The sequence below is a fragment of the Ranitomeya imitator genome, chromosome 6 (assembly GCF_032444005.1).
Source record: "Ranitomeya imitator isolate aRanImi1 chromosome 6, aRanImi1.pri, whole genome shotgun sequence".
Taxonomy (NCBI): domain Eukaryota; kingdom Metazoa; phylum Chordata; class Amphibia; order Anura; family Dendrobatidae; genus Ranitomeya; species Ranitomeya imitator.
This window is the reverse complement of record NC_091287.1, coordinates 576,778,070-576,796,064: the sequence shown is the minus strand read 5'-3', so window position 1 is coordinate 576,796,064 and position 17,995 is coordinate 576,778,070. Positions and strand designations below refer to the sequence as shown.

The window sequence follows — 17,995 nt, the reverse complement described above, 5'->3', positions numbered from 1 at the left end:
ACATGCTAGTGAACACTGGAGTTGCCCGTGCAGTGTGGCTGTGTACGGCGTCTGCTTCACAATCCACTGTATAATATGATCCCAATAATAATCACCTTTATCTAAGGAGCATGAGATAAAACTCCTGTTCTGCACTCAGCGTTGTGGTCGCGGCTCCTATGAGGATGCTATACATAGGTCATCTATGGGCTGACATGGGTACGTCTGACACTTTTCATTCCCTCCTCAATCCAAGATTGCAGGCCCCGAATACAGATCTGAGCCCTGACAACCTGTCCAATTACTTCAAAGACAAAATTGACCATATCTGACAAATTTTCTCCCAATCCCCTCATACCATGCACTGTCCTCCCTCCCCTAACGCATCTCGCTCACTCTCTGTCTTTAAAACAGTCACAGAAGGAGAACTTACCCTGCTCCTTGCATATTCTCGCCCTACTACTTGCATCAGTGACCCTATTCCCTCACATCTCCTCCCTTTCCCCAGCTGTCACCACTCACCTAACAAAAATATTCAACCTCTCTCTCTCTCTCTTCAGGTATCTTTCCCTCCTGTTTAAACATGCTATCATACATCCATTATTTAAAAAAACATCCCTGGACCAAAACTTTTAAGACTGAAAGAAAAAGAGTAGCAAAAAGACCACAAAATAATAAAATAAATAAGTAGCTTTTATTAAATAATCAGACACAATCAAACACGTAGTATATTGCCCAGCCATGTAGTATATTGGCCAGCCACGTAGTATATTGGCCAGCCATGTAGTATATTGCCCAGCCAAGTAGTATATTGCCCAGCCACGTAGTATATTGCCCAGCCACGTAGTATATTGCCCAGCCACATAGTATATTGCCCAGCCACGTAGTATATTGCCCAGCCACGTAGTATATTGCCCAGCTACGTAGTATACAGCACAGAGCCACGTAGTATACAGACTTAAAATAAAAAATAAACATATACTCACCCTTTGAAAGCCCCTTGAAGTCCTGGCCCTGTGTGCGGTGCAGGCGGCAGCTTCCGGTCCCAGGGTTGGTATGAGCGCAGGACCTGTGATGATGTCGCGGTCACATGACAGTGACGTCATGGCAGGTCCTTCTCCCATACCATCCTTGCCACCGGAACCTGCCGCTTGACTGGAGGGAGGAAGGAGCGGCCATTTTGGCACCGGACTGTGCTCGTCGCTGATTGGTCGTGGCTGTTTTGCCGCAACCAATCAGCGAGTTTGATTTCCGTGACAGACATTTATTTTATTATTTGGTGGTCTTTTTGCTACTCTTTCTCTTTCTGTCTTAAAGGTATTGTTGGGAGTACGCCACCTTAGTAATTATATGATTATTATATAGTGGGAGAGCTTGACTTTAACATGCTCTCAGCCTCAATATATAAACCGTGCTTTTTGATTATTGTCTTTCCGCTACAAAAACGCATTGCGGTAAAAAAAAAAAAAAAGCAGCATGTTCATTAATTTTGCGGATTTTTTTGCAGATTTTCCACTATATTATTGCATTGGGAACCTTCGGAAAAATCTGCAAAAAAAAACGCACCAAAAACGCATGCGGATTTCTTGTAGACAATGTCCTGTTTTGCTCAGGAAATTTTAGCAAGAAATCCTGGACGTGTGCACACGGCCTGCAGTGCCCACCTCAGTATATAGATTTCATATCCAGGACCCCCGGATTTCTGCTCTCACTAATCCCCTTCTCTGCACAAACACTTGTTGCCATAATACGATCCTGCGGATTTTCTGCCTTTTTGCAAGTTAATAATAATAATAAACCTTTGTAAGTCCTTGTCTTTTTGGATTATTCTCTCCAGGTGTTTTGTGTATGTTCCTCATAGATTGCAGCTGCGAGCGGCCGGACCCTCACTGCTCCTGCATCTGCTGATTTATGTGATTGTAGCTATTCTGCAATGTGTTTATTGTCTCTACAAGTCCCCTCTACTGTACAGCGCTGAGGAATAGGTTGGCGCTATATAAATAAAATGATTATTATAGGAAGAGGTGGCAGATAACGGAACGAAGGGTAATACTGCGGAACCGGTTGTGTCCAGCAGAGGGCGCTGCAGTCTGATGAGGAGGTTACGGATCGCTTTCACTTATGGGGACAATTTATTATAACTAGATGGCGGCCCGAATCTAACGCATCGGGTATTCTAGAATATGTATGTAGTTTATTTATGATGTTTTCAGAATAATGCAATTTATACACAGGATTCGGCCGGCCGGGCGTGAACAAATAGCGAAGTGTGGTTCAACTTCCGCACCAATTCGCGGCCGGACTGCGCCTGTAGCTGATTGTTCGCGGCCGGGCGTGACCAATCAGCTACAGGCGCAGTCCGGCCGCGAACAATCAGTGAAGTCAGGGCCGGCTCCAGGTTTTTGAGGGCCCCGGGCGAAAGAGTCTCAGTGGGCCCCCTCTGTAACAAATACCACGATTCATGATGCACAGATACAGCAGAGAAATATAACACAGCCATGTAGCATATAACACAGCCCACGTAGTATATAACACAGCCCACGTAGTATATAACACAGCCACGTAGTATATAGCACAGCCCACGTAGTATAGAACAGCCCACGTAGCGTATATAACAGCCCACGTAGCATATAACACAACCCACGTAGTATAACACAGCCCACGTAGCGTATAACACAGCCCACGTAGTATATAACAGCCCACGTAGCATATGACAGCCCACATAGCATATAACACAGCCCACATAGCATATAACACAGCCCACGTAGTATATAATATAGCCCACGTAGTATAAAGCACAGCCCACGTAGTATAAAGCACAGCCCACGTAGTATATAATATAGCCCACGTAGTATATAACACAGCCCACGCAGTATATAACAGCCCACGCAGTACTGTATATAACACCGCCCACACAGTATATAACACCGCCCACGTAGTATATAGCAATGTGGGCACCATATCCCTGTCAAAATAGAATTAAAATAAAAAATAGTTATATACTCACCTTCCGTCGGCCCCTGGATCCAGCCCAGGCGTTTACCGACGCTCCTCGCGATGCTCCGGTCCCATGAATGCATTGCGGTCTCGCAAGATGATGACGTAGCGGTCTCACGAGACCACTACATCACCTCACGAGACCGCAATGCATTCATGGGACCGGAGCATCGCGAGGAGCGGGAAAGGCGACAGAAGGTGAGAATATAATGATTATTTATATTTTTTTCTTATCTTTAACATTAGATCTTTTTACTATTGACGCTGCATAGGCCGCATGAATAGTAAAAAGTTGGTCACAGGGTTAATAGCAGCGGTAACGGACTGCGTTACACCACGGCATAACACATGTAACGCAGCCATTAACCCTGTGTGAGCACTGACTGGAGGGGGCACTGACTGAGAGTAGGAAGGGGAGAATTTGCGGCCGGACTGTGCCCGTTGCTGATTGGTCACGGCCTCCGGGCCGCGACCAATCAGCGACGCGGGATTTCCGGACAGACAAACAGACGGAAGTGACCCTTAGACGATTATATAGTAGATGTTATTAGGGGTGACCGTCCAGTGCGAAGTAGGTGTGGCATGATGTGGGGCGTAAGGGCGGCGTGAGGTGGGGCGTAAGGACAGGGTGAAGGGGCGTAAGGGCGGCTGTCATGATCCCAATGGCAGGGGATCACAAAAGGACAAGCACACAAAAAACAGAACAAGCTCTAGGGTGATGGAAACTGAGCTGACCGCGATCCTGAACCTAATTCACAACACTAGCAGTAGCCGGGGAACGTGCCTACGATGATTCTAGACGTCTCGCGCCAGCCGAAGGACTAGCTTCCCCTATTAGAAGAAACAAAGACCTCTCTTGCCTCCAGAGAAACACCCCACAGAAATAGCAGCCCCCCCACATGTAATGACGGTGAAATGAGAGGAAAGCACATACGTAGTAATGAAAACAGATTCAGCAAAATGAGGCCCGCTAAAACTAGATATCAGAGGATACAAAAGTGAACTGCGCGGTCAGCGAAAAACCCTACAAAAAACCATCCTGAAATTACCTGAACTCATGTGCCAACTCATGGAACATGAGGAGTAATATCAGCCCACTAGAGCAACCAGCAACAAGGAATCACATAACTGCAAGCTGGACTAAAACAAAAATAAAGCAAAACGTGGAGCAGGAAAATCAAAAACTTAGCTTGTCCTGATGATTACAGAAGCGGAAAGCAGAGGTAACAAGACACACTGATTACATTGATCGCCGGCGAGGAAATGACAAGAAAGCCAGGTTAAATAGGAAACTCCCATATCCTGATAGGACAGGTGGACACCAGAGACCGCAGAGAACACAAGTCACCCAGTACCATCTGTAACCACCAGAGGGAGCCCAAAAACAGAATCCACAACAGTACCCCCCCCTTGAGGAGGGGTCACCGAACCCTCACGAGAACCACCAGGGCGACCAGGATGAGCCCTATGAAATGCACGGACCAAATCAGCAGCATGAACATCAGAGGCAACCACCCAAGAATTATCCTCCTGACCATAACCCTTCCACTTGACCAAATACTGAAGTTTCCGTCTGGAAACACGAGAATCCAAGATCTTCTCCACAACATACTCCAATTCTCCCTCCACCAGCACTGGAGCAGGAGGCTCAAGCGAAGGAACAACAGGTACCTCATACTTCCGCAACAACGACCGATGGAACACATTATGAATAGCAAACGATGCCGGGAGATCCAAACGAAACGACACAGGGTTAAGAATTTCCAAGATCCTATAGGGACCGATAAACCGAGGCTTGAACTTAGGAGAAGAGACCTTCATAGGAACAAAACGAGAAGACAACCACACCAAGTCCCCAACACGAAGTCGAGGACCCACGCGGCGACGGCGATTAGCAAACTGCTGAGCCCTCTCCTGGGACAACTTCAAATTGTCCACCACATGACTCCAAATCTGATGCAACCTATCCACCACCATGTCCACTCCAGGACAATCAGAAGGCTCCACCTGACCAGAGGAAAAACGAGGATGAAACCCCGAATTACAAAAGAAATGAGAAACCAAGGTAGCAGAACTAGCCCGATTATTAAGGGCAAATTCGGCAAGCGGCAAAAAGGTAACCCAGTCATCTTGATCAGCAGAAACAAAACACCTTAAATAAGTTTCCAAGGTCTGATTAGTTCGTTCCGTCTTGGCATTCGTCTGAGGATGGAATGCAGACGAAAAGGACAAATCAATGCCCATCTTAGCACAGAACGTCCGCCAAAATCTAGACACAAACTGGGATCCCCTGTCAGAAACAATGTTCTCCGGAATCCCATGCAAACGAACCACGTTCTGAAAAAACAGAGGGACCAACTCAGAGGAGGAGGGTAACTTAGGCAAGGGGACCAGATGAACCATCTTAGAAAAGCGGTCACACACAACCCAGATGACGGACATTTTTTGAGACAGGGAGATCCGAAATAAAGTCCATGGAAATGTGCGTCCAAGGCCTCTTCGGGATAGGCAAAGGTGACAACAATCCACTGGCCCGAGAACAGCAAGGCTTAGCCCGAGCGCAAACTTCACAAGACTGCACAAAAGAACGCACATCCCTCGACAAGGAAGGCCACCAAAAAGACCTGGCCACCAAGTCTCTAGTACCAAATATTCCAGGATGACCTGCCAACGCAGAAGAATGGACCTCGGAGATGACTCTACTGGTCCAATTATCCGGAACAAACAGTCTTTCAGGCGGACAACGATCAGGTTTATCCGCCTGAAACTCCTGCAAAGCACGTCGCAAGTCTGGGAAGACAGCCGACAAAATCACCCCATCCCTAAGGATACCAGTGGGCTCAGAATTTCCAGGGGAATCAGGCACAAAACTCCTAGAAAGAGCATCCGCCTTCACATTCTTTGAACCTGGCAGGTATGAAACCACAAAATCGAAACGGGAGAAAAACAGTGACCAACGAGCCTGTCTAGGATTCAGACGCTTGGCAGACTCAAGGTAAATCAGATTTTTGTGATCAGTCAAGACCACCACACGATGTCTAGCACCCTCAAGCCAATGACGCCACTCCTCAAATGCCCACTTCATGACCAAAAGCTCCCGATTACCAACATCATAATTCCGTTCAGCGGGCGAAAATTTTCTAGAAAAGAACGCACATGGCTTCATCACCGAGCAATCGGAGCTTCTCTGTGACAAAACCGCCCCCGCTCCAATCTCAGAAGCATCAACCTCAACCTGAAAAGGAAGCGAAACATCTGGCTGACGCAACACAGGAGCAGAAGAAAACCGGCGCTTAAGTTCCTGAAAGGCCTCCACAGCCGCAGGAGACCAATCAGCAACATCAGCACCCTTCTTAGTCAGATCCGTCAAAGGCTTAACAACACTAGAAAAATTAGTTATGAAACGACGATAAAAATTAGCAAAGCCCAAGAACTTCTGTAGACTCTTAAGAGATGTAGGCTGCGTCCAGTCACAAATAGCTTGAACCTTGACGGGATCCATCTCAATAGTAGAAGGGGAAAAAATATACCCCAAAAAAGAAATCTTCTGGACTCCAAAGAGACACTTTGAACCTTTTACAAACAAAGAATTGGCCCGCAGGACCTGAAACACCTTCCTGACCTGCTGAACATGGGACTCCCAGTCATCAGAAAAAACCAAAACATCATCCAAATACACAATCATAAATTTATCCAGATATTCACGGAAAATATCGTGCATAAAGGACTGGAAGACAGAAGGAGCATTAGAAAGTCCAAAAGGCATCACCAAATACTCAAAATGGCCCTCAGGCGTATTAAATGCGGTTTTCCACTCATCACCCTGCTTAATCCGCACAAGATTATACGCACCCCGAAGATCAATCTTAGTGAACCATTTAGCCCCCTTAATGCGAGCGAACAAATCAGTCAACAATGGCAAAGGATACTGATATTTGACCGTAATCTTATTCAATTGACGGTAATCTATACAAGGCCTCAAGGAACCATCTTTTTTGGCCACGAAAAAAAAACCTGCTCCCAAAGGAGATGAAGATGGACGGATATGTCCCTTTTCCAAGGACTCCTTAACATAATCCCGCATAGCAGTATGCTCTGGCACTGACAGATTGAACAAACGACCTTTAGGAAATTTACTGCCAGGAATCAAATCTATAGTACAATCGCAATCCCTGTGAGGAGGAAGCGAATTGAGCTTAGGCTCCTCAAAAACATCCCGATAATCAGACAAAAATACAGGAACCTCAGAAGGAGTAGATGAAGCGATAGAAATCGGAGGTGCATCATCATGAACCCCCTGACATCCCCAGCTTAACACAGACATCGCCTTCCAGTCCAAGACTGGATTATGAGTTTGTAACCATGGCAGACCAAGCACTGAGACATCATGTAAATTATACAGTACCAGGAAGCGAATCACCTCCTGATGAACGGGAGTCATACGCATGGTCACCTGTGTCCAGTACTGAGGTTTATTCATAGCCAAAGGTGTAGAGTCAATTCCTTTCAAAGGAATAGGGACTTCCAGAGGCTCCAGACTAAACCCACAGCGGTTGGCAAATGACCAATCCATAAGACTCAGGGCAGCGCCTGAATCCACATAGGCATCGACGGAAATGGCTGATAATGAACAAATCAGAGTCACAGACAGAATGAACTTAGACTGTAAAGTACTAATGGCAACAGACTTATCAACCTTTTTTGTGCGTTTAGAGCATGCTGATATAACAGGAGCTGAATCACCACAATAAAAACACAACCCATTTTTCCGCCTATAGTTTTGCCGTTCACTTCTGGACTGAATTCTATCACATTGCATTGTCTCAGGTGCCTGTTCAGAAGACACCGCCAAATGGTGCACAGGTTTGCGCTCCCGTAAACGCCGATCAATCTGAATAGCCATAGTCATAGACTCATTCAGACCTGTAGGCGCAGGGAACCCCACCATAACATCTTTAATGGCCTCAGAAAGGCCATCTCTGAACTTTGCAGCCAGGGCGCACTCATTCCACTGAGTAAGCACCGACCATTTCCGAAATTTCTGACAATATATTTCTGCTTCATCTTGCCCCTGAGAGAGAGCCAATAAAGCTTTTTCAGCCTGAATCTCTAGGTTAGGTTCCTCATAGAGCAAACCCAATGCCAGAAAAAACGCATCCACATTGAGCAACGCAGGATCCCCTGGTGCCAATGCAAATGCCCAATTCTGAGGGTCACCCCGCAGGAAAGATATTACAATTTTGACTTGCTGAGCAGGGTCTCCAGAGGAGCGAGATTTCAAAGAAAGAAACAACTTGCAATTGTTCCTAAAATTCAGAAAACTAGATCTATCTCCAGAAAAAAACTCTGGGATAGGAATTCTAGGTTCAGACATAGGTGCATGTACAACAAAATCTTGTATATTTTGAACCTTAGCAGCAAGATTATTCAGGCTGGAAGCCAAACTCTGGACGTCCATGATAAACAGCTGAGGTCAGAGCCATTCAAGAATTAAGAGGAGGTAAGACGCAGCCAGGCTGCAATTAAGGCTAGGCAGCAAACTCTGAGGGAAGGAAAAAAAAAAAAAAAAAACTTCCTCAGACTACTTTTCCTCCTACTTCAGCCAATACGATTACCACTTTTGGGCTGGCGATACTGTCATGATCCCAATGGCAGGGGATCACAAAAGGACAAGCACACAAAAAACAGAACAAGCTCTAGGGTGATGGAAACTGAGCTGACCGTGATCCTGAACCTAATTCACAACACTAGCAGTAGCCGGGGAACGTGCCTACGATGATTCTAGACATCTCGCGCCAGCCGAAGGACTAGCTTCCCCTATTAGAAGAAACAAAGACCTCTCTTGCCTCCAGAGAAACACCCCACAGAAATAGCAGCCCCCCACATGTAATGACGGTGAAATGAGAGGAAAGCACATACGTAGTAATGAAAACAGATTCAGCAAAATGATGCCCGCTAAAACTAGATAGCAGAGGATACAAAAGTGAACTGCGCGGTCAGCGAAAAACCCTACAAAAAACCATCCTGAAATTACCTGAACTCATGTGCCAACTCATGGAACATGAGGAGTAATATCAGCCCACTAGAGCAACCAGCAACAAGGAATCACATAACTGCAAGCTGGACTAAAACAAAAATAAAGCAAAACGTGGAGCAGGAAAATCAAAAACTTAGCTTGTCCTGATGATTACAGAAGCGGAAAGCAGAGGTAACAAGACACACTGATTACATTGATCGCCGGCGAGGAAATGACAAGAAAGCCAGGTTAAATAGGAAACTCCCATATCCTGATAGAACAGGTGGACACCAGAGACCGCAGAGAACACAAGTCACCCAGTACCATCTGTAACCACCAGAGGGAGCCCAAAAACAGAATCCACAACAGGCGGCATGAGGGAGCAAAACGATGGCGTGAAGGGGCACAAGGTCGGCATGAGGGAGCGTAAGGGCAGCGTGATGGGGTGTAAGGTCGGCGTGATGGGGTGTAAGGTCGGCGTGATGGGGTGTAAGGTCGGCGTGATGGGGTGTAAGGTCGGCGTGATGGGGTGTAAGGTCGGCGTGATGGGGTGTAAGGTCGGCGTGATGGGGTGTAAGGGCGGTGTGATGGGCTGGAATTTAAGGACGGTGACACTTCTTTCTGTTACTTGCTTTACTTACAGTTGAACCTTATGTGGGAGAGAGGTAATCAGTGAAGCTTGTCGCCTCCTGCAGACTCGCGCTTACGATGTTTTCAGAGGATTTGGCGCAGATCCACAAGATCACATACGCCGGTCTGTCTCTATTTATCTGCAGATCTCCCTACATATTAACGTTAATCATTAAGCAGCAATTAAGAACATGCGGATACCTAGGAACCAGATCTGGGTCATGTAATCATGGTTTTTCCTTGGAATATCTTTTTTCTGCAAGACCAGATACAACATGATCCTTTAATTAAGATGTTGTACTTGGCAAAAATGTGTGCGTTCCTGGGAACACCGGCGGCCTGGTGAACCGCCCCCCGCTGCAAACCATCACTGGGTTACTTTAGCTGACAGGTATTTTACTAATAAAAAGAAAATGTAACTCAACATTTTATTTTCAGTTGGTAAAGAAGAATAAGCCATTGCCAGACCCCTCGGTCCTCCTCCTCTTCCAGACCCCTCGGTCCTCCTCCTCTTCCAGACCCCTCTGTCCTCCTCTTTCAGAATCCTCTGTCCTCCTCTTCTTCCTCCTCCACGCCCCTCTGTCCTCCTCTTCTTCCTCCTCCACGCCCCTCTGTCCTCCTCTTCTTCCTCCTCCACGCCCCTCTGTCCTCCTCTTCCTCCTCCACGCCCCTCTGTCCTCCTCTTCTTCCTCCTCCATGCCCCTCTGTCCTCCTCTTCGTCCTCCTCCATGCCCCTCTGACCTCCTCTTCTTCGTCCTCCACCCGCTCTGTCCTCCTCTTCTTCCTCCTCCACGCCCCTCTGACCTCCTCTTCTTCCTCCTCCACGCCCCTCTGTCCTCCTCTTCTTCCTCTTCCACGCCCCTCTGTCCTCTTCTTCCTCCTCCACCCCCCTGTCCTCCTCTTCTTCCTCCTCCACGACCCTGTCCTCCTCCACGCCCCTCTGATGACCTTCTTCCTCCTCCACGCCCCTCTGACCTCCTTTTCTTCGTCCTCCACCCCCTGTCCTCCTCTTCTTCCTCCTCCACGCCCCTCTGACCTCTTCTTCCTCCTCCACGCCCCTCTGTCCTCTTCTTCCTCCTCCACTCCCCTCTGACCTCCTCTTCTTCCTCCTCCACTCCCCTCTAACCTCATCTTCTTCCTCCTCCACGCCCCTCTGTCGTCCTCTTCTTCCTCCTCAACGCCCCTCTGTCTTCTTCTTTTTCCTCAACGCCCCTCTGACCTCCTCTTCTTCCTCCTCCACGCCCCTCTGTCCTCCTCTTCTTCCTCCTCCACGCCCCTCTGACCTCCTCTTCTTCCTCCTCCACGCCCCTCTGACCTCCTCTTCTTCCTCCTCCACGCCCCTCTGTCCTCCTCTTCATCCTCCCCCAGACTCCTCTACCTCCAGCCCCCTGTGTTCTTGTTCTCCTAGCCCCTCATTCATCATCTACAAAATTCATAAATATAAATGGCTTAATGTGTACAGAACCACATCCAGAAACTGTACAGTAGGAATGTGCATTTGCGTTGAGTTCCTATTAAGTACACTGTTCTAAAATTATGTAAAATGCCAAACTACATAGACAAAAGAATAGCAGTGAAAGGGTTACTAGAATGTAATAAAATATCAGTAATAAAATATCACTATCAATTAGGATACTGTCTAAACCTGTCTGCATTCTATCATTGAAATCATAAGTGGAGGAAGGAGACAATGGGATATTATAGACAGGAGGGATGGACAAGTCATAAAGTGGGTTCCCATGAATAATAACCAATCAGAAGCATTAGACTGACTTCTGAACATATCTGTACTTTTATATATGTTTTATATTGTTACTTCTGTAGATTCAATAGACAAGTGCAGCCTGATGCAATGGCGTTGTCGAACAAACAGATACAAGCTACTTCGTCCTGTGATTATTTCTCTATGCAGCAATCAACGTAAGATTCCCATTGAACAGTAGAGCCATCACCTTCCAGCATAGCAGTTCTCTGTCTTAAGTGGCATCCACTATACGTGTATTATCTCCAGTGTTATAATGCATTCATGTGGACCCCATGGCGGTAACTGCAGGCCCCACTCAACATTGCATGTTTATGCATATTGAACTATCAGAACTTTACATGTCAGAGAACGAGCACAAACCTTGTACATTCATATACAGGTAATTTCTGCAAGTCACTTTAGGGCATGACGCCTGGTTGGGTGTCTAGGAGAAAACTCCCTTCTCTGGCTCTCAGTTTATTTATATGAAAAGTGAATGTAGAGTTGTGAAATGCACTGTGGGTAAGAGCACAAATATAATAATAGCCACATTATTGTACTGTAATGTAAATAACCCTTAACCCTTTATAGATATTGGTTCCTTCATTTTGTCCCATCTGCCTCAGCTTGGTAATTAATCGTTCGTGAACTCCACCTAATGATAAGCGATGATTCACAAAGTGGTTAGGAATAATAATTATACATTATAACATGTTCACTGGAGATTACACATGTCATGAATAATCTTGCAGGTACTGCAATGGGGTCCACAAGAAGCCCTTAGGTAACTTTAATCTTGAATAAACCTAATGTCACATAAGCCTCTGTTTTAATGTACTGAAGGTTGCAACGAGCAGAGAAAATATTAATATCTGTAACAGCAAATAAGGCGCTATGCAGATTTCTATGACATACTGATTACTAAAATGTTATGGTATTTGGATCTATGTCTGGAGTGGCAAAAGTTAATCTAATCTGATTAGCCAGTATTAACCCCTTCTTTGCCAAACTTTGCATTCCATGGGCACTTGGCGTAAAGTGGCCCCGTTGATTCTGGACTCGGTGATGGGAAGTAACTGCCGGCACCAACTGGGGCATATTCCTGGGGTTCAGGGGCAACACCCCACGGATACAGAACATACGCCTCACATTTCGGAAGGAAAGACCCTATACAGAGTGCACTGCCAGGAGCCATCAGGTTTTATGAAGTCTGGGATTGTTTTTGTCAGGTGTGAAAACAATTTTGCACAGTAAGAATACTAGCAAAAATAGAAGTGTTAATCATTCATTTTTATTAAGAAAATGCAAAGTGAATGAATAAAAGAAATGTAAACCCCATCAATAATTGGTGATCACCCATCACAAGTTCTTTTTGCTTGTACACATTAAGGGATTTTGTAGGATTATATTAGGGTGCAGGGTCAGACTGGGGCACTGGACGATTCTCCGGTAGGCCCGATTCCTGGGCGGCCCCTGAGCAGTACATAGAGGGGGCCCACTGGTTTCAACTCAATGTGCCTATGAGAACTCACATTCAGTTGAAATGTAGTGCAGTGCAGAAAGTCTGCACCACAATAGTTAACATGGCCGCCGGCCTATCAGAGACTGGCGGCGCATGAAAGTGACCTCAACGGGCACACCGACATCAGCTGCCGGCCATTTTAACATGACTGCACCGGATCTGAAGGAAGAGGACGCTGCACAGTGACGGGAGCACAGGAAGGTAAGAATTTATTTTCTTCTGTGGATGCAGCATGATGTGGGGTCAGGACCAGGGACATGGGGGCCAGCACGAGAGACATAGGATTCCAAAAAATATAGTTCTTACCGATAACGGTATTTCTCTGAGCCCATGACGGCACCACGGAGAGAGGGGATCCGCCCACCAAGGACAGGAAACCTACGGATAAAAAGGCGGTACCACTCTCCTGCATCAGTTGTTTTACATAGAGAACGATGGGAGACTACTAAACATTTGTTAAATTTTAACTGTTTATCATAACTAGATACCGCGTGACTATTAACACTATGAGTAGACTATGGCACTATTTTGATGTGCGCACCCACAAGTGAAGGGAGGGAATGTACGGGTGCCGTCATGGGCTCAGAGAAATACCGTTATCGGTAAGAACTATATTTTTCTCTGATCGCCCATGACAGCACCACGGAGAGAATTGCATAGATAGTGCATTCAGGGAGGGACCACCGCCTCCAGAACCCTTTTACCGAAGGTAAGGTCTGAAGAGGAGATTAGGTCCAATCTATAGTGCCTATAGAATGTGGATGGTGAGGACCAGGTAGCAGCTCTACATATCTGGTCTATGGAAGCTCCGGCCTTCTCCGCCCAGGAAGTCGCTACTGCTCTTGTTGAGTGAGCCTTAACCTCCCCGGGAACGGACATCCCACTTGCTGAGTATGATAGACTGATGGCGTCTGTGATCCATCTTGCTATGGTGGCTTTAGATGCTTTTTTCCCCTTCCGGGGACCCTGAAAACACACAAACAGAGAGGAATCCTCCCTACTCTCTCTAGTGACTTCTAGGTAATGTAAGAGACATCTTCTCACATCTAGTGTATGTAATGTTTGTTCCTCCTTATTTTTAGGATTGGGACAGAAGGAGGGGAGAGATATCTCTTGAGACCTGTGAAATTTTGAAGCCACTTTTGGGAGATATGCTGGGTCTGTTTTTAAAATGACCCTATCCTCTAGGAATTGTGTGTAGGGAGGGTTAGCTGAGAGAGCCTGTAAATCGCTAACCCTGCGGGCCGAAGTGAGGGCGACTAATAGAGCTGTTTTGAGGGATAGATTTTTTATTGTAGATTCGTGTAATGGCTCAAATGGAGAATTAGTCAGGGCTTTAAGGACCAAGTTTAAGTCCCATTGAGGAACAACTTTTACTGGAAGAGGCCTTGATCTTCCTGCCGCCCTGATGAATCTAGCGACCCACCTATTTGAGGCTAAATCAAAATTGAATAGGGCTCCCAAAGCTGCCACGTGAACTTTTAGGGTGTTCGTGGCTAAACCCATCTCCAACCCGTTTTGTAGGAACTCTAATATGGAATTAAGGGGAATTTCTTTCCCTATTTTTGCACCTGATGATGACAGAAACTTTTTCCATATCTTGCCATACTGTCTTGTTGTAACAGGCTTCCTACTTTGTAACAGAGTTGAGATCAAGCCCGGAGAGAACCCCCTGCTTTCTAGTAATTTCCTTTCAAGAGCCAAGCTGTCAAGTGCAAGTTCTTGACCTGCGGATGACAGACTGGGCCCTGTGACAACAGATCTTGGAGGTCTGGTAATACCCAAGGGTCTGATATTGATAACTTCCTCATCCATGAGAACCAAGGCCTCTTCGGCCAGAACGGGGCAATTAAGATGACCAGCGCCCCGTCCTCCCGAATCTTCCTCAGCACTGCTGGAATCAGAATAAGAGGAGGGAAGGCATAGACCAGATGGTGACCCCAAGATATCAGGAAGGCGTCCACAGCTACTGGGTTCCCCAGGGGAGATCGGGAGCAAAAGGAGGTTACTTTTTTGTTTAGATGACTCGCAAAGAGATCTATTTTGGGAACGCCCCATCTTTCTGTGATCTGGGTGAATATCGCCTGATTTAGTTCCCATTCCCCCTGTTTTAGACTGGACCGGCTGAGGAAGTCTGCTTTGTAGTTGTCCACTCCCCTTATGTGTAAGCTTGTTAGGGATAAGAGGTTGCTCTCGGCTATTTGCAGGATTGAATTGGTCACCTCCATTAGATTTTTGGAACGGGTGCCCCCCTGGTGATTTAGGTAAGATACTACCACCCGATTGTCCGACATTACTCTTACATGGTGAGAGTGAAGGACCCCCAAGAATTCCTGAAGGGCAAATTTTACTGCAAGGAGCTCCTTCATGTTGGAGGATTTGTTGACTGTGGATGGAGACCAAGTGCCCTGGGTTACTAGGTCGCCCAGATGAGCCCCCCACCCTGAAGGGCTTGCATCCGTAGTCAGGACTTTCGAGATCTGAATTACCCACGGGACTCCCTGGGAAAGATTTTTCTGCGATCTCCACCATGTCAGAGAGTGATTTGTGCGAGGAGATAGAGATAACTGCCCTCCTAAATTCTCTCCTAGATGGATTTGCTCCGACAATATCTGCCATTGAAGTTCTCTTGAATGTAATTGGGCCCACTGGACTGCAGGGATGCAAGAGGTCATAGAGCCTAAGAGGGACATGGCCTGACGGAGTGTTATGGAGGGGAGAGATTGGGTTCTCGAAACTAAACTTTTTAGTTTTTGTATCTTGTACTCCGGGAGACGACATTCCATCTTTTTGGAGTCTAGAGTGAGACCCAGGTACTCCTGGACCTGAGAAGGCATTAGTCTGGACTTTCCCATGTTTATTAGCCAGCCCAATTCCTTCAGAGAATGCATCACTATTGCCAGTTGATCCTCGCAATGTTGCGGGGAGGAGCCGATCACCAAGAAATCGTCCAGATATGGAACGATTAGGGTATTTTCTTCTCTGAGGTGAGCCATTACCTCCGCTATCAGCTTTGTGAAAACTCTCGGAGCTATGGCAAGACCAAATGGTAGAGCTGAAAACTGGAAGTGTTTTAGGACTCCCCTGATGTGAACTGCCATCCTGAGGAATCTCTGGTGATCCTTGTGTATTGGGACGTGATAATATGCGTCCTTTAAGTCCAGGACCACCATGAAGCATTGGGAAACAACATCTTGATAGATGACTTTATCGTTTCCATCTTGAATGCTTGAACCTCCAGGAAATCGTTTAATTTCTTTAGATTTATAATAGTCCTAAAGGAACCGTCTGGTTTCTTCCTCAGGAATAGAGGGGAATAGTACCCTTGCCCTCTTTCTTGTGGGGGAACCTCCAGGAGTACACCCTTTTTTACTAACTCGATGACCTCGTTTTCCAGTGCCAGCTGTTCTTCTGCCGAAGATCTTATAGATGTCATCGTAAAAGAGGAACGGGGGCATCTTTTGAATGTCAGCCTCAGGCCTGATTCTATAATGTTCAGAATCCATTGACTGGAGGAAATCTTTTTCCAGGCTGGGAGAAAGAGAGATAACCTCCCTCCCACCTGGGGTGAACCTTCATTGAGAAGGTTTCGTGTTATCACTGGGGTTTTTGTTAAAGATGAACCCCTTGTTTTTGTTCCTCTTATCCTCCCACTTTCCCTGGCCTCTCCCAGGGTTCTTGCGGAAAAACCTCTTGTTCCGAAAGGGCTTCCGGTAAGAGGGGAGACCAAGGGAGGGAAAGGACTTTTTCTTGTCCCCGGCTTTTTCCAGGATGTCATCTAATGTGGAACCGAACAAAAACTCCCCTTCGCAGGGGATAGTACATAGTTTTGTTTTTGTTTGCAGATCGCCAGGCCAATTTTTAAGCCAGAGGGCACGCCTGGCCGCATTAGCGAACACTGCTGACCTGGTGGCTAACCTGATAGAGTCTGCTGAGGCGTCAGCCAGAAAAGCCGCCGCTCCCCTTATTACAGGTAATGTTTTCAGCATCGAGTCTCGGGAGGTTTTCCCTTTTAATTGACCCTTTAGTTGATTTAACCAGATCATTAGGGAGCGGGATGTGCAAGCTGCTGCCACTGCTGGTTTCAGGCCTCCTCCCGCTGACTCCCAAGAGCCCTTGAGGAAGGCGTCCGCCTTCTTGTCCATAGGGTCTTTTAGGACCCCCATGTCCTCAAACGGGAGAGCGAATTTCTTTGATGCTTTGGCTATTGCTACATCTAATTTGGGGGCTTTTTCCCAAAAGGAGCAGGATTCATCCTCGAAGGGGTATTTCCTTTTCGGGGTTAGGAGAGTCTTTTTCATGGGTTTTTTCCATTCCTTTTTAATTAACGCTGCAATTGCTTCGTTAAGCGGAAAAGCTCTTCTCTTTTTTTGTTCTAATCCCCCAAACATGACGTCTTGTGCTGACTTTTTGGGGTGGGAGTCTACTAGTCCCATAGTACTCCTCACTGCCTTTATGAGGCCATCAGTGTCCTCTAGCGGGAAACAATTGTGACCTCCTGAGGAAGAAGTGGATGATGAGGATGAGGAGGAGGAGTCGGAGGATGCTGAACTCGCACTATCGCTGTCAGATTTAGAGACTGGGGACGGGGACCTGTGTCTGGTCCTTCTCCGTTTTTTTCCTCTTTTTAGGGATCTAAAGGTGTCTTCCACCTGTTCTTTAATCAGGTTTTTAAGATCTGTTGCAAACCCGGGCAGGCTTTCAGATACTGTTTGCTGTATGCAGGAATTGCATAGCTGCTTCTCCCATGCGGGTGGAAGATCCTCTTTACAGATGGCACAGGCTTTGTGCTTTGTTTTACCTACGCTTTTCCTCCCCTAAAAGAGACAAATAATAATCTTACTGTCTCTAACTTTCACGAAGATCAACTTACCACCTCCAGGACCCATAAATACCGGTTGGGGATTCTCAGCCTCTGGCTTTTTCCCCGACGCCGTGCTGGACTCCTTGCTGTGTTGAGACCTTTGGCGTTCTTTGCCGGTGTCCTGGCAACTTTTCTGCTGTCGCCTTTTTTGCTGCTGCTGAGGCGATGCTGTAGGTGGAGGTGATCCAGGCAGGGGAGACGCCGGGTCGCTCATACTGCTGCTGGTCTGCTGCCAATAACGCT

At 46.7% G+C, this 17,995-nt stretch overlaps 1 protein-coding gene across 2 annotated transcripts in view; it reads right to left on the bottom strand.

Moving 5' to 3' along the window:
- The window catches only part of LOC138643274 (epiplakin-like), an 87,839-nt gene that overhangs the window by 19,210 nt on the left and 50,634 nt on the right, over positions 1–17,995 (bottom strand). The gene's annotated exons all lie outside the window — the stretch shown is intronic.